We start from the raw sequence: 22,381 nt of genomic DNA on the forward strand, positions 1-22,381 counted from the left end.
AAAGGAAGTAGGTTACAGTACGCTTGTTCGCCCACTCCTTGAATACTGCTCAGCAGTGTGGGATCCGTACCAGATAGGCCGGCCGCGGTGGTCTCGCGGTTCTAGGCGCGCAGTTCGGAACCGCGCGACTGCTACGGTCGCAGGTTCGAATCCTGCCTCGGGCATGGATGTGTGTGATGTCCTTAGGTTAGTTAGGTTAAAGTAGTTCTAAGTTCTAGGGGACTGATGACCACAGCCGTGAAGTCCCATAGTGCTCAGAGCCATTTTTTCCGTACCAGATAGGGTTGATAGAAGAGAGAGAGAAGATCCAACGGAGAGGAGCGCGCTTCGTTACAGGATCATTTAGTAATCACGAAAGCGTTACGGAGATGATAGATCAGTGGAAGACTCTGCAGGAGAGACGCTGAGTAGCTCGGTATGGGCTTTTGTTGAAGATTCGAAAACATACCTCCACCGAAGAGTCAAGCAGTATATTGCTCCCTCGTACGTATATCTCGCGAGAGAGATAGAGCCCACACAGAGGCATACCGACAATCCTTCTTTCCACGAACAATACGAGACTGGAATGAGAGAGCCGATAGATTTACTCAAGGTACCCTCCGCCAAAGAGCGTCAGGTGGATTGCGGAGTATGGATGTAGATGTAGATGTAGATAAGAGCACGGTCGTATTATCTTTAGGGCGACGGTTAGTATTTCCGGGTCAACGTGTGTCGGGGGTTCAGTGGGGGACGGAGCGCCAGTGAGGTGCTGACAGCCAGCACTCGCCGACCGCTGGCCACACACATGCACTGTCAGACGGAAGGAGACTGCAGCGGGAACGACCGCTGGTTTGTCGTTCGGTCGGTTGTCGCATCGGGCGATCTGTATTTGGTCTTTTGACCATTTCTGGACCTCGTCAGTTGGTCATCTTGCCAGACGTGGGTCAGTACCTTCCTTGTGCATAGATGTCGGGTGCCCAAGGGGCAAGTGTTCCCTTTGCATGGTTGGTTCCAAGCCGGAGTGGCCGGGTCGCCGTGTCTCAGAGTTCCGAAGTCGGGATGGAGCAGCCGTGATTCTCCCGACCGCTGCCGACACACATAACTTTAGTGGGGACGACCGTGGTCGGTCGTTCGGTCGGTCGTCTCATCGGACGACATTTGGTCATTGACCGCTTATGGAAACTCTGTGTGTGTCCAGTTGTGATTTCTCCTTGCTGTTCCACAGTGATTGGTTTTAGGATTGTCAGAGTTCTGGGGTGTTTACGGGGAACTGTGTGTAGCTTCAGAGATTTGCACTGAGCACTTGTGAGTGCTGTCTTCGTACTGGAGTGGGCAGTCAGTCGGTAGCGACAGAGCAGCGAGGAAGTCTGTAACCTCCCCCTCACTTATCGACCTTAATGACAGTGAAAAATTAAACCGCGTGCACCTAATGGAAATTTGGGAAAGGCAATCGTCACCGAAGTTAATCTGTCGCTAAAGAGGGAGGAAAGGGTTACATCTAAATGAAAGGAAAAATGCAAATGAAAAGGATGGAAATTAATTTTGAAAAGGGGTAAAGCTAATAAAGAAAGTAAATGTGCGGCCGTTACGTTAACAATTAACTAGCGGTAATTAGATATTTGAGGTTTGTGGGAAATTACGGTCGCCAGTCCTAATGGACAATTACTATAGTAACTGAAAAAGAAAGGTTATTACACATATAATTAGCACTAGAAGCGTGGCAACTTAAGGTTGACACATGTTGTGTGAAAACTGAAAGTTTGTCAGAAGTAATAAATTTCGCTACACTCTGACCTAATTTAGCAAAAGAATTGATAAAACCGGAAAATCGAAAGTAAATTTAGTGACTGAAGTCAATAGTGAGCTTTCTTTCTGAAGCACATCGAAATTCAGTAAAATACGGTTAGTCTTGGATTACCTCAACAATCATTTCAAAAGCTACTTGAATCTACGCAATTTAGAAATAAGAGATTTAACTTTGAACTTGAATTAAATGATTCTGAACAATTAACAATAGTAAAATTTAGTACGTACCAAGCTGAGCTGCAGTCACAGGACAGCTAAAATACGGTAACAAAACTCGCACTCTTAATTTGTGCTTGTGTAATCTAAATATTGTAGCCAGCTATGAATACCTTAACTGAACTTTGAAATTAAAGCAGTGAAATCGAATGATGCTGGCGTTTGAATTTCAACGACACTCGGGTTCATTCCGGAAAAGGAAGGGACCCTGCTTGGTAATGCAATTGAGACAATGAGCAACAAAGGTTCATGCTACGTTGCTGTTGGTTTAGTTATGAAAATGGATCAGTTTGAAAAGCTGAGGTCTGCCATACAGTTCTAAAACTTTACGTGCTTCCAGTCTTCCTTGTTGGTTGATTGAAGGTTTGAAGCCGTCGATCGAGGAGGTGGCAACAGTCACTCATTGTCGGCCGTCGCTGTTGCAGAAACTGGATGTTGGCTCGTCTTCTTCTCGACACGGTCACCAGACGAAACGGGCTTTTGATGTGCGCCAGCTAATGCTTCCCGTCCGCGACACCATGTCAGAAACTATCATAGCAAGTCGAGCACAATTACATGTTGCCGAACCCCGAAAGCGCGGCAACTCGTGGGAGCTTCACACAACACACCTGCTCCACTGCACCACCACAGCCAGACTCCCGCTCTGCCCGCGCTCCACGCGGCAGAGTTAACACTACCAAAGATCCTCAACACTTTAGTTCTCCACACGACCTATCGATGTATTCGTTCGATAGCATAGTTTTCCCTAGGCCAGACCCAGTGTATAAATACAAATAATATTCACAAAACAAACCAATTATAAATCAACATAAATGCATAAATATATATATATATATATATATATATATATATATACACACATATACAAACAGTAAAACAATTACAATATATAAAGACACAGAAATGTCATATCTTCAGGTAACAAAATAAGGAAAAAAATTTATAGTGCAGCAGATGGAAGTAGGAGGATATGCATTTCCTGCGTTACAAGTCTCCATGGCGCAAGGTCAGGCCAGGGCTGTTGGCGGCGTACGCGTGGTGTCGCATTTGTGAGGCACTAGCTGTGAGAGCTGCAAACTTCGTCGCCCACCCAACCTGGTTACTGGAGTTGAGTAATAAGTTAACCTGTTATGAAACCTCAACTGCTGTGACATCTCTTCATTCATTGCCGGTTGTTGCTTCCTGGCCCGTTCCCGCAAACAGCAACATGTGGTCTGCTGGAGTCGGCAAAATTTTGCAGCTGTCTTCCTGTATGGTGTTTAACTATTGAAGTGATTTATTAGTGAAGTGCACCAGCGGTATCTTCTACCTTGTGGCCATTAACGTTCCGGTTAACTGCCCTGGTCATTAGCGTAGTTGTCCGGCAGTGCGTTTTCCTCGCCGTGTTGATGCTGTGCGGCACGGCGTGTAGTTCGACAGCCTTGGTGTTGTTCATTTTTTTTTTTGTTTTTGAGTGGTTATTGTGCCTTGACTCTATTCAGACTTCAATTGTCAAGATGTAGTGCTGCTGGTATCTTCGTCCTCACTGATATTTTCGGTTGTCGTGCCATTTGTCGGGTGGAAGGGAATTGATTAGGTTGTTGGTTGGTTCTTCAGCCATACCTAGGTCGTGTTGCCATCCGATTACTTAGTATTACGCTTGTCTGCCTGTCTCACCTACACTTATTTTAGAGTTTCCTCCACAGGCCGACCTTTGGAACATTTCTGAGCACCACTGTTCTGTTGTTTTGGGTTGTGATTTTCTTTTAGTCTCAAGTACTGTGCGAAGCCTTCAGCTGTGTATTAATTTAGTTTGTTTTGATGTTCAGTACGTGCCCTTCAGCTGAACTTCTACATGAAATATTTTAAGATAAGGCCTTCAGCCGTCTTAAATTAAAATTTGAAAGGTCATTTGTTTAAAATCTTTTACAATTTTCTTACTGGAGTTCTTGTAATCCAGACCTTAAGCCCTCAGTTCTTCTATTTTGTAACTATGGCCTTCAGCCATGTGTATTCCTTAAGGCAATTTTAGTAACTTGTGTTGTGGCCTTCAGCCTTATTGTTTCTGAATTCTTTTAAGGGAATGTGTGTTTAAGTTCTTTAGCAAAATAAAGTTTGTATGTTTGTGCAACTAGCAGCAACCGATCTGGCCCCCTTTCGACAGCCAGATCCGCTCTGTCCTGCGAAACCAGATTTGAAAAAGAAAAATGAGTAATTTAATGCAAACGTTTCCGTTCTAGTGTCTGTAACTGACGTAGACGACAGAGAATTATGTTGAATAAGGAAGGACATCTTGCATTAACGGGAAGTGGTTCTACGATATTCAATTAAAATACAGTCAGGAAACACCCTTATGAAATGCAGTTACGTTAATAGCATTATGAAATTGGTAGCAAAATCTCCAAACTAAATAGTCATAAAGCTACGGTAAAAGTAAGTCCAACTTGTGATAACAAGTCATCAGCTGTAAACAGTTCAGAGTTGAACGTGATGATTCACAAATTGACACACGCGATACAAAGAATAGTTACTCATACTCTTACTATCCTCAGTTCCTTAACACAAGCGGAATAAGTTAAGAGTCCTACTCTGGTGCTCATTCACGCCTGCCGAAATATAACGTGTCCTCAAAGGTTAAACTCAGCGACCATTCACCGCCCAGAATCAATCACCTATACGACGGAATCACGCACGTTACCATAGTCAGGTCTGCCTTCTTACGGCACTCGACTAAAAGTGTCCAGAACAGCTCTCTTTAGTTCTTTTCTCGAAAAGTCCCAGTCTCCACTTGACTCCTACACTCAGACGTACTGTCTACTTCTCCAATGGCTGAAGGCCGTTGTAGTGGGACGCGAAATTGAAGCGTCACCCATCCACCAGTGTCAGCCCAGTTTGCAGGTGAATATAAGTTTAATTTAGTTTTTTGTTTATGTATTTTTGTAATATTTTGTAATGGTTGTGAAATGCCTAAAGTTTTTGTATTTTTTTTATGTTTCATGTACGGAGAGGGCGGCGCAACGAACGGAGACAGCATCTTCGCTGCCGCGACCAGAGAGAAAATTGCTGGCCACTATACGTCGCGGGTCGACAGCCAAAGAGCAAGAGAAGATCCTGGAACCGAGTTGTTGCGTCGTGCTTCTAAAAATTGATAAATGAAAATATGTAATTTGTTTGTACAACAATGATATCATAGGAAGTTTAATCTAATTGAAAATGTTAGTTCTGTCTCGTCAAGGCTCAGGTTCACGTCTGTATGTAGGAAGATAATAAACTGGTGGATGCCATTAAAGTTGAAATACGTGTTCTGAGGATTTATTTATGAAGATTTATGTGAATGAATTAATAATATATTTGACGAGATTATTGAATTTTGACCGTGTTCATCGCGACTTTGAATCTCAAAGTTTATTTAATGTGGTTCTAATATCGATTAAATCAAGATAAAGTGTATAAATATAATTTCTGAGGAGAAACAAACGACGTCAAAAATTGAAAAAGTTCACGCAAACCAACTGGCCCGAGTGACGTAATTCTGGCCATACGACTCAAATGATGTTTTACAGTTTCGTTCAAGAACCATTCTGAGACAATTTAAAAAGAATATAAATAATTTTGAAGTGGGTTGTAACTGACGTAGGTGACGAAGTCTGCACATGGTGATATGTCGAAAGAAAATCATTTATAAGAAACTTACGTCGTTACACTACACCGTCCCCACCAGAATACACTGTCCTAAGTTTCTACAGACGTGGTTTCATTCAACTTGACCACTTCCCATATTAAACTAACATATCACAACAATACTTGAACAGAAATGACATAAATGTTCGGTTATGCCGAGATCATTTACAATAAATGTAAGTAATCCTTTCTTCATAAGTAAATAAGCCAACATTTTTGTGCAAGTGTGCTCACAATAAATGACAACCGATTGTTAAATATTGCTTAAACAGCTATTTGTGCCATCTTGGCAGAAGCGGTTTTTGGTTCTCTTTTCAATTGTGGTGTCCGCTAACACATGTGATCGACAACTTTAAAATTAGTACAAAGTTACTGGCAAAATAGTAAATTGTTCACTAATCAAATCACAAGTATGCCAAAATACGTGGTACTCTTGCTGTTTTCATTTGCTGTGTAATGGTGGAGGAATGATGTTCTGACAAGTATTTGCATTATATAAAAATGTGATAAATGAAGAAATAAAGTAGATACAGTAGTGTAACTTGCAGGGATGATAGCTATAGGCAATGCTATTATCTGAGGTATTGTTTGCTGGAATCGCATGAATCAATTGTTGTTGTTGTTGTTGTTGTTGTGGTCCTCAGTCCGAAGACTGGTCTCATGCAACTCTGCATGCTACTCTGTCCTGTGCCATCCTCTTCTTCTCCAAGTAACCAGTGCAACATACATCCTTCTGAATCTGCTTACTGTATTCATGTCTTGGTCTCCCTCTACGATTTACGCCGCCAAGACTTTCCTCCCTTACTAATCTGGTGATCCCTTGGTGTCTCAGAATGTGTCCTCCCTACCGATCAATAATAAACTAAAACCGACGTTTCGGCCGAATTGCACCGGCATTCCTCAGGGCACAACTGGTTTTGCATGGGGATAGGTGCTTCTGTTTATTACAGACTATCGATGTCTGACGTCATTGTTGTAAAACTTTTAATTGGCCCTCCAATATAATTGACTAGTCATGACGTAAGGGAAGATGGAAGGAAAGAGGCTATTCATGGGTGTCCTTGTCGTCCACGATTGGTAGCCGTCCGCCAATCAGCGTTCTGCTTCTGGCCGGCAAGTTTTCCTCCTGGTGTGCGCGGAAGTTTACTGACAGTTGCTCTACAGCTGTTTGTGCAGATACGTACGTGTCCCGTGTGGCTTCTGCATCATAAAATAGGTAGCTAAAACCAAAGGGAGCAGAACACGAGAAGAAGTGAAAGAAGAGACGCTTCCACTGGTACACTTAACATATGTAAAAGGCGTCAGTGAACGGCTAGGCAACGTCCTCCGCCGACGAGGCTTCGAACCGATTTTTCGAAGCAGTCACAGGATCCACGAAATGATAGGTTCCACCAAGGATGTACTCAACAATCTTAACACTGCAGGTGTTTACTAACTACGGTGTGAGTGCGGAACAGGGAGAAACAGGGAGACCTGTCAGCTTAGGAGTAGCAGAACACGAACGCTATGTACGATTGCAGCAACATAATAAATCGGCCATAGCGGAACACCACCGTGACTGTGCAACACCTATCAGGTTCCAGGAAGCCCGAGTACTGGCGAAAGAATCGTGGATGCGAGAACGGAAAATACGGGAGTCGATCGAATTTAATAAGCAGCCTGACAACATCGACAGAGAAGATGGCTACAAACTCCCGGCGACCTGGCTGCCGGCCATCCCAGTCCAACAGGCAGGAGCCACACGGGAGACACGGGCGTGTCTGCACGAACAGCTGTAGAGCAACTGTCAGTCCACTTCCGCGCACACCAGGAGGAAAACTTGCCGACCAGAAGACGACCGCTGATTGGCGGACGGCTACCAGTCGTGGACGAGAAGGACACCCACGAATAGCCTCTTTCCTTCCATCTTCCCTTACGTCATGACTAGCCAATTACACTCCTGGAAATTGAAATAAGAACACCGTGAATTCATTGTCCCAGGAAGGGGAAACTTTATTGACACATTCCTGGGGTCAGATACATCACATGATCACACTGACAGAACCACAGGCACATAGACACAGGCAACAGAGCATGCACAATGTCGGCACTAGTACAGTGTATATCCACCTTTCGCAGCAATGCAGGCTGCTATTCTTCCATGGAGACGATCGTAGAGATGTTGGATGTAGTCCTGTGGAACGGCTTGCCATGCCATTTCCACCTGGCGCCTCAGTTGGACCAGCGTTCGTGCTGGACGTGCAGACCGCGTGAGACGACGCTTCATCCAGTCCCAAACATGCTCAATGGGGGACAGATCCGGAGATCTTGCTGGCCAGGGTAGTTGACTTACACCTTCTAGAGCACGTTGGGTGGCACGGGATACATGCGGACGTGCATTGTCCTGTTGGAACAGCAAGTTCCCTTGCCGGTCTAGGAATGGTAGAACGATGGGTTCGATGACGGTTTGGATGTACCGTGCACTATTCAGTGTCCCCTCGACGATCACCAGTGGTGTACAGCCAGTGTAGGAGATCGCACCCCACACCATGATGCCGGGTGTTGGCCCTGTGTGCCTCGGTCGTATGCAGTCCTGATTGTGGCGCTCACCTGCACGGCGCCAAACACGCATACGACCATCATTGGCACCAAGGCAGAAGCGACTCTCATCGCTGAAGACGACACGTCTCCATTCGTCCCTCCATTCACGCCTGTCGCGACACCACTGGAGGCGGGCTGCACGATGTTGGGGCGTGAGCGGAAGACGGCCTAACGGTGTGCGGGACCGTAGCCCAGCTTCATGGAGACGGTTGCGAATGGTCCTCGCCGATACCCCAGGAGCAACAGTGTCCCTAATTTTCTGGGAAGTGGCGGTGCGGTCCCCTACGGCACTGCGTAGGATCCTACGGTCTTGGCGTGCATCCGTGCGTCGCTGCGGTCCGGTCCCAGGTCGACGGGCACGTGCACCTTCCGCCGACCACTGGCGACAACATCGATGTACTGTGGAGACCTCACGCCCCACGTGTTGAGCCCGGCCTCCCGCATGCCCACTATACGCCCTCGCTCAAAGTCCGTCAACTGCACATACGGTTCACGTCCACGCTGTCGCGGCATGCTACCAGTGTTAAAGACTGCGATGGAGCTCCGTATGCCACGGCAAACTGGCTGACACTGACGGCGGCGGTGCACAAATGCTGCGCAGCTAGCGCCATTCGACGGCCAACACCGCGGTTCCTGGTGTGTCCGCTGTGCCGTGCGTGTGATCATTGCTTGTACAGCCCTCTCGCAGTGTCCGGAGCAAGTATGGTGGGTCTGACACACCGGTGTCAATGTGTTCTTTTTTCCATTTCCAGGAGTGTATATTGGAGGGCCAATTAAAAAATTTACAACAGTGACGTCAGACATCGATAGTCTGTAATAAACAGAAGCGCCTATCCCCATGCAAAACCAGTCGTGCCCTGAGGAAGGCCGTTGCATTTCGGCCGAAACGTCGGTTTTAGTTTATTATTGTTATTAGTTTTTAGCAATGACGCGGCATAATACCCAGAAGAATTTTAATAACAATTAAAAATTGTTAATTGAGACGGTCATTGTGTAAATGTTTATTGACTGTGAAATATTAACTTCCGTAGTTTTAACGATACTGAAATATTGTTATATCACTGGATGCACCTAATTTTTAGGAGATATTAAATGTATTGAGAATTGCTTTACTATTTGAGAGTAAATTACTGTAGACTCTCAAAGAGCTGTAAGACACCTTCTTGCAGCTTGCCTCAAAGTCCGCCATTGCCGGGAGCGTATCCGGCCCTCTTAAGCAATGAACGCGTCGCCCAAATTTCCTATACCGAGATTTCCCGGTTTCTGATCACGTACTCCTTGTCTCATCCCCGGCTGGCCTGGAGCGTCCATTGCGGTCCACCCTTAGCCCTGGGCCCGGGATAGCTTCGGCAGTACATCAAATTAATCTTAAGTCGTAGCAATTCTAGGCGGCCGATTAGCTTGATTACATGCACGTAACGTTACACTCTCATAGCCGTTCCATAAAAAAAAAGCCAGTTGCGAGTAGGATATCGGCTGTGAGGTTTCCGTACAAACTTCATTAACAAACTTAATTACGTATACAGACAGTTCATCCATTCCGGGAATAGAGACCCTCGAAGATTTGTACCTGTTATCGACATTGATACTGGCAAGATATCGATCCCGGGAACCCCAAGACTTTCGAGAATGCTTCAAATTTGTAATCGTACAAAGAATGAGAAAGGAAATACTTTGTTCTTGTCATACATTATAAATTAACAATTTTCTGATTTTTTTCTTTGTTTGTACTGTGAAACCTTCTTTTTTGCCACATTTCGTGATTCTAGGTCAACAAGTATCTTTTAGTACACCACCAAGGGACCATAGACTTTAGTATGTGACATAAACTTCAACGTGATACGCCTATGCGATAAGAGTTCAATTTTTTCCCACTGACATACGTAACCCTAACAAATGTGCTGTATGTGCTTTGTGTGTTTGCTTTCTTGCATCTAGGCAAGAAATCCCATGTACGGTTGTCGAAGTGTTTGAAACGTCCTTTGGTGTGCCTCAACCGGAAAAGCGTTGTGGAAAGCGTATCTACACAGCTCCAGATATCATGCTTGAAGAGAGCGGGTTGACTTTCCCAAGATTTCTATTCGCTCTATTGATGTTGACTTCTGTGTAGGAGATTTTCTTTCCTCACAGACATCATAATACGCAAGTATAAACGTTTACCTAATTATACAGGAGTTGTACGTCAAACACTGGTGAGGCGAAACATCATGACCACTATTAGTCGCGATCTGAAGGCCTCCTAGAGGAAGAAGAAGATTTCATTAAAGAAAAATTTAACCTCGCACCACAAAATAAAGTAGGTCCATTAATGAGAACGAATTGAGAAGTTTTACCAAATCCTCTAATTTCATTCTTTTTACCCTTCGCAGAAGATATCGAAGCACCTAGAGTGCCGTCCACATTGACAAGTGATTTGTAAATAAGCATTCGCCCCGTGCGGAAAGTTTGTAGTATCTGTGGCCCTTAAAAGGGCCGTTTGTTGAGAACTACTACTTTCAATGATTATACAGAGTACAATCACCCACAATGCGACAATCTTCCAAAGAAGAAGGGCCATGGGCCTTCACCCACAAATGAACACTACAATCGGAATTTATCTTACGTCGTCTACGACAAGACAACGACCAATTCCCGTGCGGAAAGAGGTAGGAACCCTCACTAGCAATGATAATCTCAGAAACTGGTATAGTACAGTAAGCTAAGATCTCCCTAGTTTCAAAGGATTCCAAACCTGGTCTACCAGCATTGTTACAAGCAACGAAAGCAACAGTTAGCCATCCGTTACCCAAACTAGAGGAAGAAGAAGATTTCATTAAAGAAAAATTTAACCTCGCACCACAAAATAAAGTAGGTCCATTAATGAGAATGAATTGAGAAGTTTTACCAATTCCTCTAATTTCATTCTGGGCTGGGCCACAAGACGCCGTTAATAAAGAACACAGGGAGTTTCAAAGTTTCTCTTATAGATAATTTTTTGGTAAGAAATGCATATCCGGAAATGTACCGTTTGGCTGTAAAGTGAGTTTCAAGATTGGATCACTTTTAAATTCCATGAATCACGGTACGCGGACAGTGTAGGTAAGTGACACCTGTGAGCTCCAGAGGCGGTGCTCCACGTGCTGACCCTCCTGTTCGTTGCACAAGGTGTATCTGAGATGCATGCCTTCTGTTCTGTACATAGTTCCACGTAGTCAGCGCGTACACAACTTTCCCACTAGAGCGCGCCCCGCTAAGCACAACAGCGCAGGCACAGCACAGCACTCATCCATCTCCGCATTATGAGATGGCGCTGCCTTAGAAATGGACCAAATTCTGCTTCCGCCAATCCGCGTATTAATATGTAACGCAAGCCAATGAGATTGCTGCTAACGTACAACCTTTTCTCCTCGCGGATCACACTCGCGCAGTGATACCTGAATGCGCGAGGTATTATAACGAGTGTACAGACCTCCGATTAGTCAGTCTGCATTTGTCTGCACCAGTCTGTACCAGTCTGCATTTGTCTGTACCAGTCTATAGTCAAGTTTCAGTCTGCGCCTAATAAGATTATCATATTCCTGTACATAGCCATGAAGATAAATGTATAGACACTTTGTCAAGTATCAGAGATATGTGAGAATAAGATTAACGTACCAAGACCAAAGTAACTTCAGATTGTAAATTGTAAATAGCATCCAGAATCAAGTTAAATAATATTATTTTCATAAATGTGTGTGAAAATTAATCAAGTTCTGTTTAAAGTTGCTCACCGTCAATCTGCTACCCTAAGCGTGCAAGTGGCATTTCTATCGTCTGACCTAACGGCAGAAGATAAACACGCCACGATAAGACCACGAGACATATTGCAGACACTCGCCTACTTCGTTAGAGCGACAAGTCAAATAATCAGAGGGTGTATGTACCGAAGGTCTTACAGTACGCACACCACACCTTCACATACACACGGCCCACAATACCTTATGTGCGTTGAATGATTTCTGCAGCCGTGAGAACTTGTGCGAGGAGATTCTCTTCTGAGTGCACAATAGTCTCATGCACAAGCCTGTTCGTGTCGCCAGACAAGAGAAAGGCGAGAGGAGTTAACTCTGACAAACGTGTTGGCCAAGGAGTTGGTCCAACTACTCCTATGCACCTCCCACTATATGTCTGATTGAGAGCTGCTCGCAGAAGCCACGTGCAAAATGCAGGGGACGCCATGGTGTTGGAAACACATTTGCTGTTGCAGTTACAAAGTCAAATCTTCCAAAAACTCGACCAGTACCGCTTACAGGAATTGCAGCTGTATGAGACCAGCTGACGGTACCTTGAAACGGGATACTTCAAAGTGATCAGAAGTTCGAGTTATGTCTTCTCCGTACGGAAAACCCGGTCATGGGTTCCTTATCAACACTTCATATACTAAGTATCATCTAAAACCCTTAAAAGCGTATAAGAAAAATTCTGAAACAATCTTTGTAAGCAGAGGGGAGCGGAGACGAAAGGAAAATCATTCCATTGAGAATTTGGTTTGGAACTGGAACAATCCATGGACGCAATGGACTTTGACAAACAGGTAACTGTTACACTTTCGCAAAGGGGAACGAACCTTTCGGAAACACTGGTCACAAGATCGCATTCTGCTGTCATGAACATGTATACAATGTTGTTTAAGGGCAGTGGAAGTACGAATGGGAGACAAGGTGTTGGACATCCGCTCCCCATCAAATAACGTGTAGGTTTGCCCGCTCTATAAACCAGCATATGCAGCTGTCTGTAACAGGTAAGACGACAGAGAATATTGCTGGTGCAGTCACAGGTGTTTCCGAGCGAACCATTCGACGCTCATTGTTGAACAGGGCGCTGACGATCTCCTTGTTTCGATACTGACACAACGATAGCGCTCATTTTGTTTCGATGGAGACGGAATCACCGAGAATGTATCGTAGATCAAACGTAAGCTGTTGCCTTAATCTCAGGCACCATGGCCACTATGGTATTCTTGGATATAATTGAGGTCAACCTGCCCCAACTTATGCTTTATATTGTCCCCGACGGTGATGGCATCTTCATGCTAGGTTATTGTCCCTGTCATAAGGACAAAATCGTGCTACAGTGGTTTGAGGAGCATAACGGTGGCCTCACTTTGATGCCTTAGTCACCAAATTCGACTGATCTGAAGCCAGTGGAATACGACTGGGACGCTATCGGGAGCCAGAATTGTGCCCACGCTGGAAATGACTGACAAGTGCGTCAATATATGCAGCTAAATACTTCAGGAAATCTACCAAGGTCATGTCGAATCCATACGACGCAGAATCGCTATAATATCACGTTCCAAAGGCGGACAAAATATGCCATCAAGCAGGTCTTCATAGTGTTTAGTCTCTTCATTGTCAATATGGGTATATATGAGTATCCATTCAATACGCATCCTTGACTATGGGAACGATCTGTGCCATTTTTGCATTTGATTGGAGCTCTCCATTGCACCAGCTAACTACGATAAACTGCTACTAGAAGAGGAACAGTGTGTTTGCTTACCGACTTACTCCTGTCGTGACTTAACTGTGAAGTCACAAAAACTGTAGGTAATATAAAAAAGGTGGAGCAGTTAATTTGGTAATTATGGAATTTTAAGACATTATAATTATAAACACTTGTCCTTTTACTTTGCGTTATTCACATTATGTGTAGTTTTCTTCTTTTAATCGTTTTAATAAAAGGATTAAGCATTGTGCAGTATGGCATATTTGTGACGGCCAGCGTCTTTGACTCACGCCGGTGGCGCCATCCTGGGACAGAAACAGGAACTAGAGGTGAAGAGTGACAGGCAGTGAGAGTTGCACGAATAGACGGCTGGTTCCTCCTGGACACTCCTGGGAAGGACTGCGTGCGAACTTGTCTGGCTTAAGGCGCTCAGTGGAACAAAGGGAGATATTAGTATTTCTCCAGAATTCACGGTGGAGTACGTATATCGATATCTACATGTACATCTACATCTACATGGATACTCTGCAAATCACATTTAAGTGCCTGGCAGAGAGTTCATCAAACCACCTTCATATTTCCCTATTATCCCAATTTCGTATAGCGCGCGGAAAGAACGAACGCCTTTATGTTTCCTTACGAGCTCTCATTTATCTTATTTTATCATGGTGATCGTTTCTCCCTATGTAGGCCGGTGTTAACTGAATATTTTCGCATTCGGAAGAGAAAGTTAGTGATTGGAATGTCGTGAGAAGACACCGCCGCAACGAAAGACGCCTTTATTTTAATGATGTCCATGACAAATCCAGTATCATTTCAGTGACACACTTTCCTCTATTTCGCGATAATACAAAACGTGCAGCCCTTCTCTTTTTCGATGTACTCCGTCAATCGTATCTGGTAAGGATCCCACACCACGCAGCAGTATTCTAAAAGAAGACGGACAAGCGTAGAGTAGGCAGTGTTCTTAGTAGATCTGTTGCATTTTCTAAGTGCCCTGCCAATAAAACTCAGTCTTTGTGTAGCCTTCCCCACAACTTTTTCTATATGGTCCTTCCAGTTTAAGTTGTTTGTAACCGTAATTCCTCGGTATTTAGCTGAATATACGGCCTTTATATTTGACTGATTTATCGTGTAACCAAAGTTCAACGCATTCCTTTCAGCACTCTCGTGGATGACCTCACACTTTTCGTTATATAGTGTCAATTGCCAATTTTCGCACCGTACAGATATCTTCTCTAAATCGTTTTGCAATTTTTTTTGGTGTTCTGATGACTTCATTGGTCGATTAACAACAGCGTCATCTGCAAACAACCTAAGGCAGCTGCTGAGATTGTCTGCCAAATCGTTTATATAGATAAGGGACAGCAGAAGGCCCATAACACTACCTTGGGGAACGCCAGATATCACCTCTTTTTTACTTTTCGACCTTCCGTTAATTACTACGAAGTGTGACTTCTCTGACAGTAAATTACGAATCCAGTCAGGTAGATGAGATGCTATTCCATAAGCACGCAATTTCACTACTAGCCGCTTGTGTGGCACCGTGTCAAAAGCCTTCCGGAAATCTAGAAATACGGAATAGATCTGAAATCCCTTGTCAATAGCAGTCAGCACTTCAAGCGAGTAAAGAGCTAGTTGTGCATCACAAGAACGATGTTTTCTAAGTACATGTTGACTGTGTGTCAATAGACAGTTCTATTAGAGGTAATTCATAATGTTCGAACACAATATATGTTCCAAAATCCTTCTGCATATCGACGTTAATGATACAACCTGTAATTTAGTGGATTACTCCCACTACCTTTGTTGAAAAGATGTAGAACTGTTATCGGTATGACCTATAATTGTCTTATATAACTACTTCGTCTGTTTTTACTTAATGTGACTTCTGTATAACGGTACTCTTTGATTACAGTAACACCCATGTAAATGTTTTAATCATTATTTATGATAATTTATGTAACTGCACATAATCTATGGATGTAATTATAAAAGTAATATACTATAAAAGAATGAAAATGTTTAAACTTTACTTGTAACACTGATTCATGCCTAGCGAAAGGAGGTTTGTAATCACGTAAAACTTGGAGGGAAGCCCCACCGCAACGAAACTGGCTAGGCGGAAATAGAGAAGGTGGATCTGGCGGTCGATTTCCAAGGCTCCTGTGGGGCGTGAGTCAGTCGGAGGATAGCAGGCAAAGCATGTGACCCGGACGAGGTGAGAAGAACTGCAACATTATGCTCACAATATAGCCCCGGATGTGGACGTAATTTGGCTTCTTACTCATGGCATACTCTGGCTAGCTCTGTACTATGAAAATACGGTGCTAATAAGAGAATTTTGAAAGCTAGTTAAAAAGTAAGATCTATGGGTGCTTTCGCCGCCTTATTTCAACAGCGCTTCATTTCAAATTTACAGTTGAGTACTGTAAAATTTCATAGATCAGGTAAGCGGATTCATTTTCAATAATAAGTTTGTATTCTATAAACTTTGTGTTGAGCCACTGTATCTCATCCTTAGTCGTTTGCCTAGACAGGGACCTATCTCAAGTACTACGATAATTCCGAGTATCTATTTTATTGAAATGAAAAGCAATTACATTCCTTAACAGAAGTCAATAAAATTCGTGGAGTTGTAACGTACATATTATTTAGTGGGCACAAGTTGTGAAGTATTCCACGTAGATTTCATAAAGGGATAGTTAAAGTTTTATCAAAGTGCTATTACTAAGAGAAGATTTAAAGTATTCAGATGAACTATTCTTCTTGTTGAAATAATAGTCCTTAAATTTTTTTGTGTTATGTAGTCAAGTGTTTCCCATATTGTGTTCTGAGTAAAGCGTTCCGTCTTGATCTGAGTCTACTCATAGATTAGTTTCTGGCATGCCGTGCTAATAGTCGAGCCAGTTTTAAATGTCATATTAGAATAACGGCACTCAAGAGTAAGCAACTGGCTACAACTACTCAAACTATACTAGATCCATACCATATATTCGATTCGCGCTAAATAGTATAAGGAAGTGAATGCTCCTTGAGAACATGAACAATAATTAGTACAAATAATGTAATTACTTGAAAACTATTCAACCGTAGTAATTTCCAATAATGAAACTGACAAAAGAAACCATTTTACAAGTTAGTAGTGCTGCACTATTAATAGTCATTTACCTATAACGGCCGTTAGCTTCCTCCTGTAATGAATAGATAGTGTTATTGAGAGCCACTTGATGACTGAACGTATTAATACTCCTCAAGTGTAATTCACGTCAAAGCAATGGTACATTAGTGGCTAAATTGCGCTGCTGCCTTGTACTGTATCAGAAAACCAGAATCTCAGTGTCGAGTAAAGTCAATTCCAGTAGTTGACTTCCTTTATGAAGCATGCTTGTACTTGGTATAATTTTACCTAATTACTCAGGCAACTGTTTTCTTTTAGGTAACTGCAATTTACTCGACTACTAATAAAACGTTAGTTCGATTCCCGTTTGTTATGGTACTCCTTCCTTTCTATACAAATGTTTAGAGAAATGGAAACAGTCCGATACATTAACCATTATACGCATGATTACGGTCAATCAAAATCCTTTCACAGGAAGCAGCATTGCCGATGCGTTGCTAAAAGCCGATAGCGTTACAGAATGTCGTGCAACTGTGGTCTGAGTCGGAGATTGCTGGGTTCTGTACGATAGTAGTGTGCTGGGTGTCCCATGTACCGCAAAGGATTAAGGCGGTACGTCTAATAGTGTGTTCTACGGCTACTTCTGCTGTATAACGAGGGCTTACATTTCTAGTTATGCAGCCAGTTGTGGATACTATTGGCGACAAACCAGTTTTCTGTTAACGTTTTGCTGCTAACGGTTGTAACCGCATCAGAAAATAGACTCTCTTAGAAACAGTTGTAATTCGTATGTAGATCGAACCATTTCTCACTTCGTCATAACCTTTATGATTATATGAATGTCATATGCGCCTCCCGGGCAAAAGGATGTAGAATAAGGTATTTCTGTTTGATATAAACAGAATGATTTTAAAGCTCCGCATTACAGTGACGAATATTCAATTATAGATGCACTTAGAATCTGGTGCTTAAGTATGCTGAAAGTGTACACATTTTTTTCCTTTTTAAAAAAGGGGTGGGGCATGCTGTTAGCACACGACGTTTGATGTAATTTTATATCGAGCTGTATAAGAGACTTGTGTAAGGTTCTAGTGCTGTATGATTGACTAAATTAAAACGTGTGTCTACTGTGTTATGTTTAAAAAAAATCCTGCTGGAGACTATTTTCTCAGTGGGGCCATAATTTTCTCTCAACTTCGTAAAATCCTGTGGGTCTCTGCCTTTGGTGATATGGGTGTGCAGAAACTAATTATGGTTGTTCTCAGATTATCTGGTGAAATGTGTGATATAATGCAACGAACGTTAATATCTGAGGTGAAAATTGTCGTTAGTAGTAGTCCGGAGTCATTTTCCGCTGTATGCTGAGTGGCTGTTGTCTACGTAACGGCTGTGAATCTACCTGGGGCGCCTGGGTTGTTAGCCAAGCGGCGGTCAAAATAAATTTACCAACCCTTGTCAAGTGTTGGTAATTTAATGCAATAAACGGTTGTTAATACTACGTCGTTGTGACAGTAGGCGACATGTTTTCATCGACTCGTGAGTGAAGCTGGACGTAAATTGCAAAAAAATTCTTTAGTTGCTGCTTCATCCTAACTAGAAAATTTTGCCCGTTATACTGAGTTGTGTAAATAATTATTATACTTTCACGGTTTTTCTGGTCAAACAGTTATCAGTAAATTTCAGCTGTGTAAATGGTCATTGTGCTTAATGTTTTTTTTTGGTTAAGTGATTTCAAGTAAATTAAAATTCTAAGGGGGGTAATTCCACTTAGTTGCAAGTTTCAGTGAATTATTTTATTGGAAGTTGTTTGATAAATATCCACTGAGTCATAAAATCCACAGAAGTTGTACCCAAAAAGCAAGACGATGGTTAATGATATAATAATTTGCAATCACTGGTGAATGTTTAGTTTTAATAAGAATGTGAATCAGTCCGCCTTTGCTGCATCCGGACATTTCACCAGATAATCCATATGACTTTCTGGTACAGTTGTATATATAAAATAAAAAATTCCTTCTGTATATCGTTTTTTACCTAATACATTGGCATGAATAGCTCTTAAAGTTTATAAATACATATTTTATTTCATGTGTCATTTTTAACATTAACTTTTATTATAGATAATTATGTAACTAATAATAGCGCTGAAATGATGTAAAGCAATGCCGCTATAGTCATGCCTCCTGTTGATAGATTGTTTACTTGGCAGGCACAAGAGGCCGTTGAATATCATGCCACTCTAAGTTTTGTCCATGTTAGGTCATCGTATCTAGTTACTGCTGTTATTTTGTTTAACTTCATGGTTTTCCTGACTATTTTCGACGTACTTACTAAAGATACATTTCACACTTATTTAAAGTGGTGTGCATTCGTCTATCAAAATAAATAAATAAACAAGTGTTGTGGAAATATGTTGCAACTGCATTGCTTTTAAAACGCCGGTCCTTTAGGTACGCTTTACATTTCGCGCTCATCCAGCTATTTTACATTCCTTACAGTTTTGTGATTATTATAGTCGCATCCTTCTACCAAGACATTTAGTCAAATTTGCGAGGTTTGCTATGAAGTACAGCACTTCATCCACATGCGCTCGCCTGGAAATGGACCTTCCGCGTATCTCATATTCTGTATACCGGCGGACGGTAAGGGCACGTAAATCTTTTCTGGTCGAGCAACGACGGGCACCCGCTGGTTCCACACGCCTACGCCCGCACCCACGCACAGAGAAAGTTGGTCAGTCGCGTAGTTTATAGCAGCGCTATGCTAAGAGCACAAGTTTTTTTGAGGACAGCCTTGACGGGCAGGGCGTTACGATTCTATGCATCTAAACGGTCCTCGCACAATTTTCTGGGGTGCTACAGGCCCTGTAGTTAGGTGCTCTGCACACATTCGTGCCAGAGTGTTAGTAAGGATTCGGAAACTGTGCAGTATCGAAGAGAAATGAGCCATCTGCACAATGAAGCTACTTATATATAATTAATTTAATGATTTATCATAGTAATATTTGATTACTGATAAACCGCAAAGCGTCTTTTGTTTGTTCAAGTCACGGAGAAGTAGCGAACTCTGAAGGCTGTTCTTCGTACTGTAACCTCGGAAATGCATATCCTCCTATTTCCATCTATTGTACTATACATTTTTTTCCCTTAATTTGTTACCTGAAGATATGACATTTCTGTGTCTTTATATATTGTAACTGATTTATGTCTATGTATAATTGGTTTGTTTTGTAAATGTTATTTGTATTTTTACGCTGGGTCTGGCGTAGGGAAAACTATGCTATCGAACGATTACATCGATAGGTCGTGTGGAGAACCAAAGTGTTAAGGATCTTAGGTAGTGTTAACTCTGCCGCGTGGAGCGCGGGCAGAGGGACTCTGGCTGGAGTAGGGCGGTGCGTTGTGTGACGCTCCCGCGAGTTGCCGCGCTTTCGGGGTTTGGCGGCATGTAATTGCGCTCGACTTGCGATGATACTTTCTGACACGGTGTCGCGGACGGGAAACATTAGCTGGCGCACATCAAGAGCCCGTTTCGCCTGGTGACCATGTCGAAAAGAAGGCGCGCCAACATCCAGCTTCTGCAACAACGACGGCCGACAATGAGTGACTGTCGCCACCTCCTCGATCGACGACTTCAAACCTTCGATCAACTAACAAGGAAGACTGGAAGCACGTAAAGTTTTAGAACTGTATGGCAGACTTCAGCTTTTCAAAGTGTTATATTTGCGCACAAAATTACTGCAATGTAGCATGAACCTTTGTCGCTCATTGTCCCAATTGCATTACCAAGCAGGGTCCCTTCCATTTCCGGAACGAACCCGAGGGTCATTGAAATTCAAACGCCAGCATTAAAGTAATATCATTCCATTTCACTGCTTTAATTTCAAAGTTCAGTTAAAGTATTCATACAATATTTAGATTACAGAAGCACAAATTAAGAGTGTGAGTTTTGTTACCATATTTTAGCTCACCTGTGACTGCAGCTCAGCTTGGTACGTACTAAATTTTACTATTGTTAATTGTTCGCATTCATTTAATTCAAGTTCAAAGTTAAATCCCTTATTTCTAAATTGCGTACAATCAAGTAGCTTTTGAAATGATTGTTGAGGTAGTCCAAGACTAACCGTATTTTACTGAATTTCGATGTGCTTCAGAAACAAAGCTCACTATTAATTTCAGTCACTAAATTAACTTTCAATTTTCCGGTTTCATTAATTCTTTTGCTAAATTAAGTCAGAGTGTAGCGAAATTTATTACTTCTGACAAACATTCAGTTTTCACACAACATGTGTCAACCTTAAGTTGCCACACTTTTAGTGCTAATTATATGTGCATTATTCTTTCATTTTCAGTTATTATAGTGGTTGTCCATAGGACTGGCGACCGTAATTTTCCCCACATCTCAAATAACTAATTAACGCCAATTAATTGTTAACGTGACTTTCTTTATTAATTTTACCCTATTCTCAAAATTAATTTCCACCAATTTCATTTGCATTTTTCCATTCATTCATATGTAACCCTTTCCTCCCCCTTTACCGACAAATTAACTTCGGTGACGATTGCTTTTCCCAAATTTCCATTAGGTGCACGCGGTTTAATTTTTCACTGTCATTAAGGTCGATAAGTGAGTGGGAGGTTACAGTACGGCACGGGATATCACGTCGCCGTATTCCGGCACTCAACTGGTCGTCGCCCGCCCACCGCAACAGAAGTCTGTAGCTGCGCCACGTCTCTTGCGACGATTATGATTATACAGTGAAATAACTGAACCATAGCGACTGCAATGTAAGTTGTTAATATTGTATATAGTCTCTTTTTCATCCAAGCTAGACTCAAGCTCTGCTTTACAATAGAAGTTAAGATTTTTAATATGCAGCGTAATACTGTAATCTCGGGTGGTAAAATATACCCAGTTGAAGTTATTGAGAAAATAATGACTAATCATTGAATTACCCATATTATTCAACGCTCCTGCTTAGAAGTTTATTTTCAAACATACTTGTAATGAAAATGACACTGAAGCACCAAAGAAACAGGTATAGGCATGCGTATTGAAATACAGATATATGTAAAAAGCAGAATACGACGCTGCGGTCGGCACCGCCGCTATAAGACAACAAGTGTCTGGCGCAGTTGTCAGATCGGTTGCTGCTGTTAAAGTGGCAGATTATCAAGTTTTAAGTGAGTTTAAAGGTGGTGATACAGTCGGCACACGAGCGATGGGACAACGCATTTCCGTGGTAGCGTTGAAATGGGGATTTTCCCGTTTTACCATTTCACGAATACACTGTGAATATCAGGAATCGGTAAAACATGAAATCTGCGACATCCTGGAAGAACGTGCCAACGACGACTGAAGAGAATTGTTCAACGTGACAGAAGGGCAACCCTTCCTGCTGCACATTTCAATGCTGGGCCGCTAACAGATGTCCGCGTGCGAACCATTCAACAAAACATCACCGACATTAGCTTTCGGAGCCGAAGGCGCACTCTTGTACCCTTGATGACTACTCGACTGCCTCGCCTGGGACCGTCAACACTGACATTGGAC

This window comes from Schistocerca cancellata, chromosome 7, assembly GCF_023864275.1.
Source record: "Schistocerca cancellata isolate TAMUIC-IGC-003103 chromosome 7, iqSchCanc2.1, whole genome shotgun sequence".
NCBI lineage: Eukaryota > Metazoa > Arthropoda > Insecta > Orthoptera > Acrididae > Schistocerca > Schistocerca cancellata.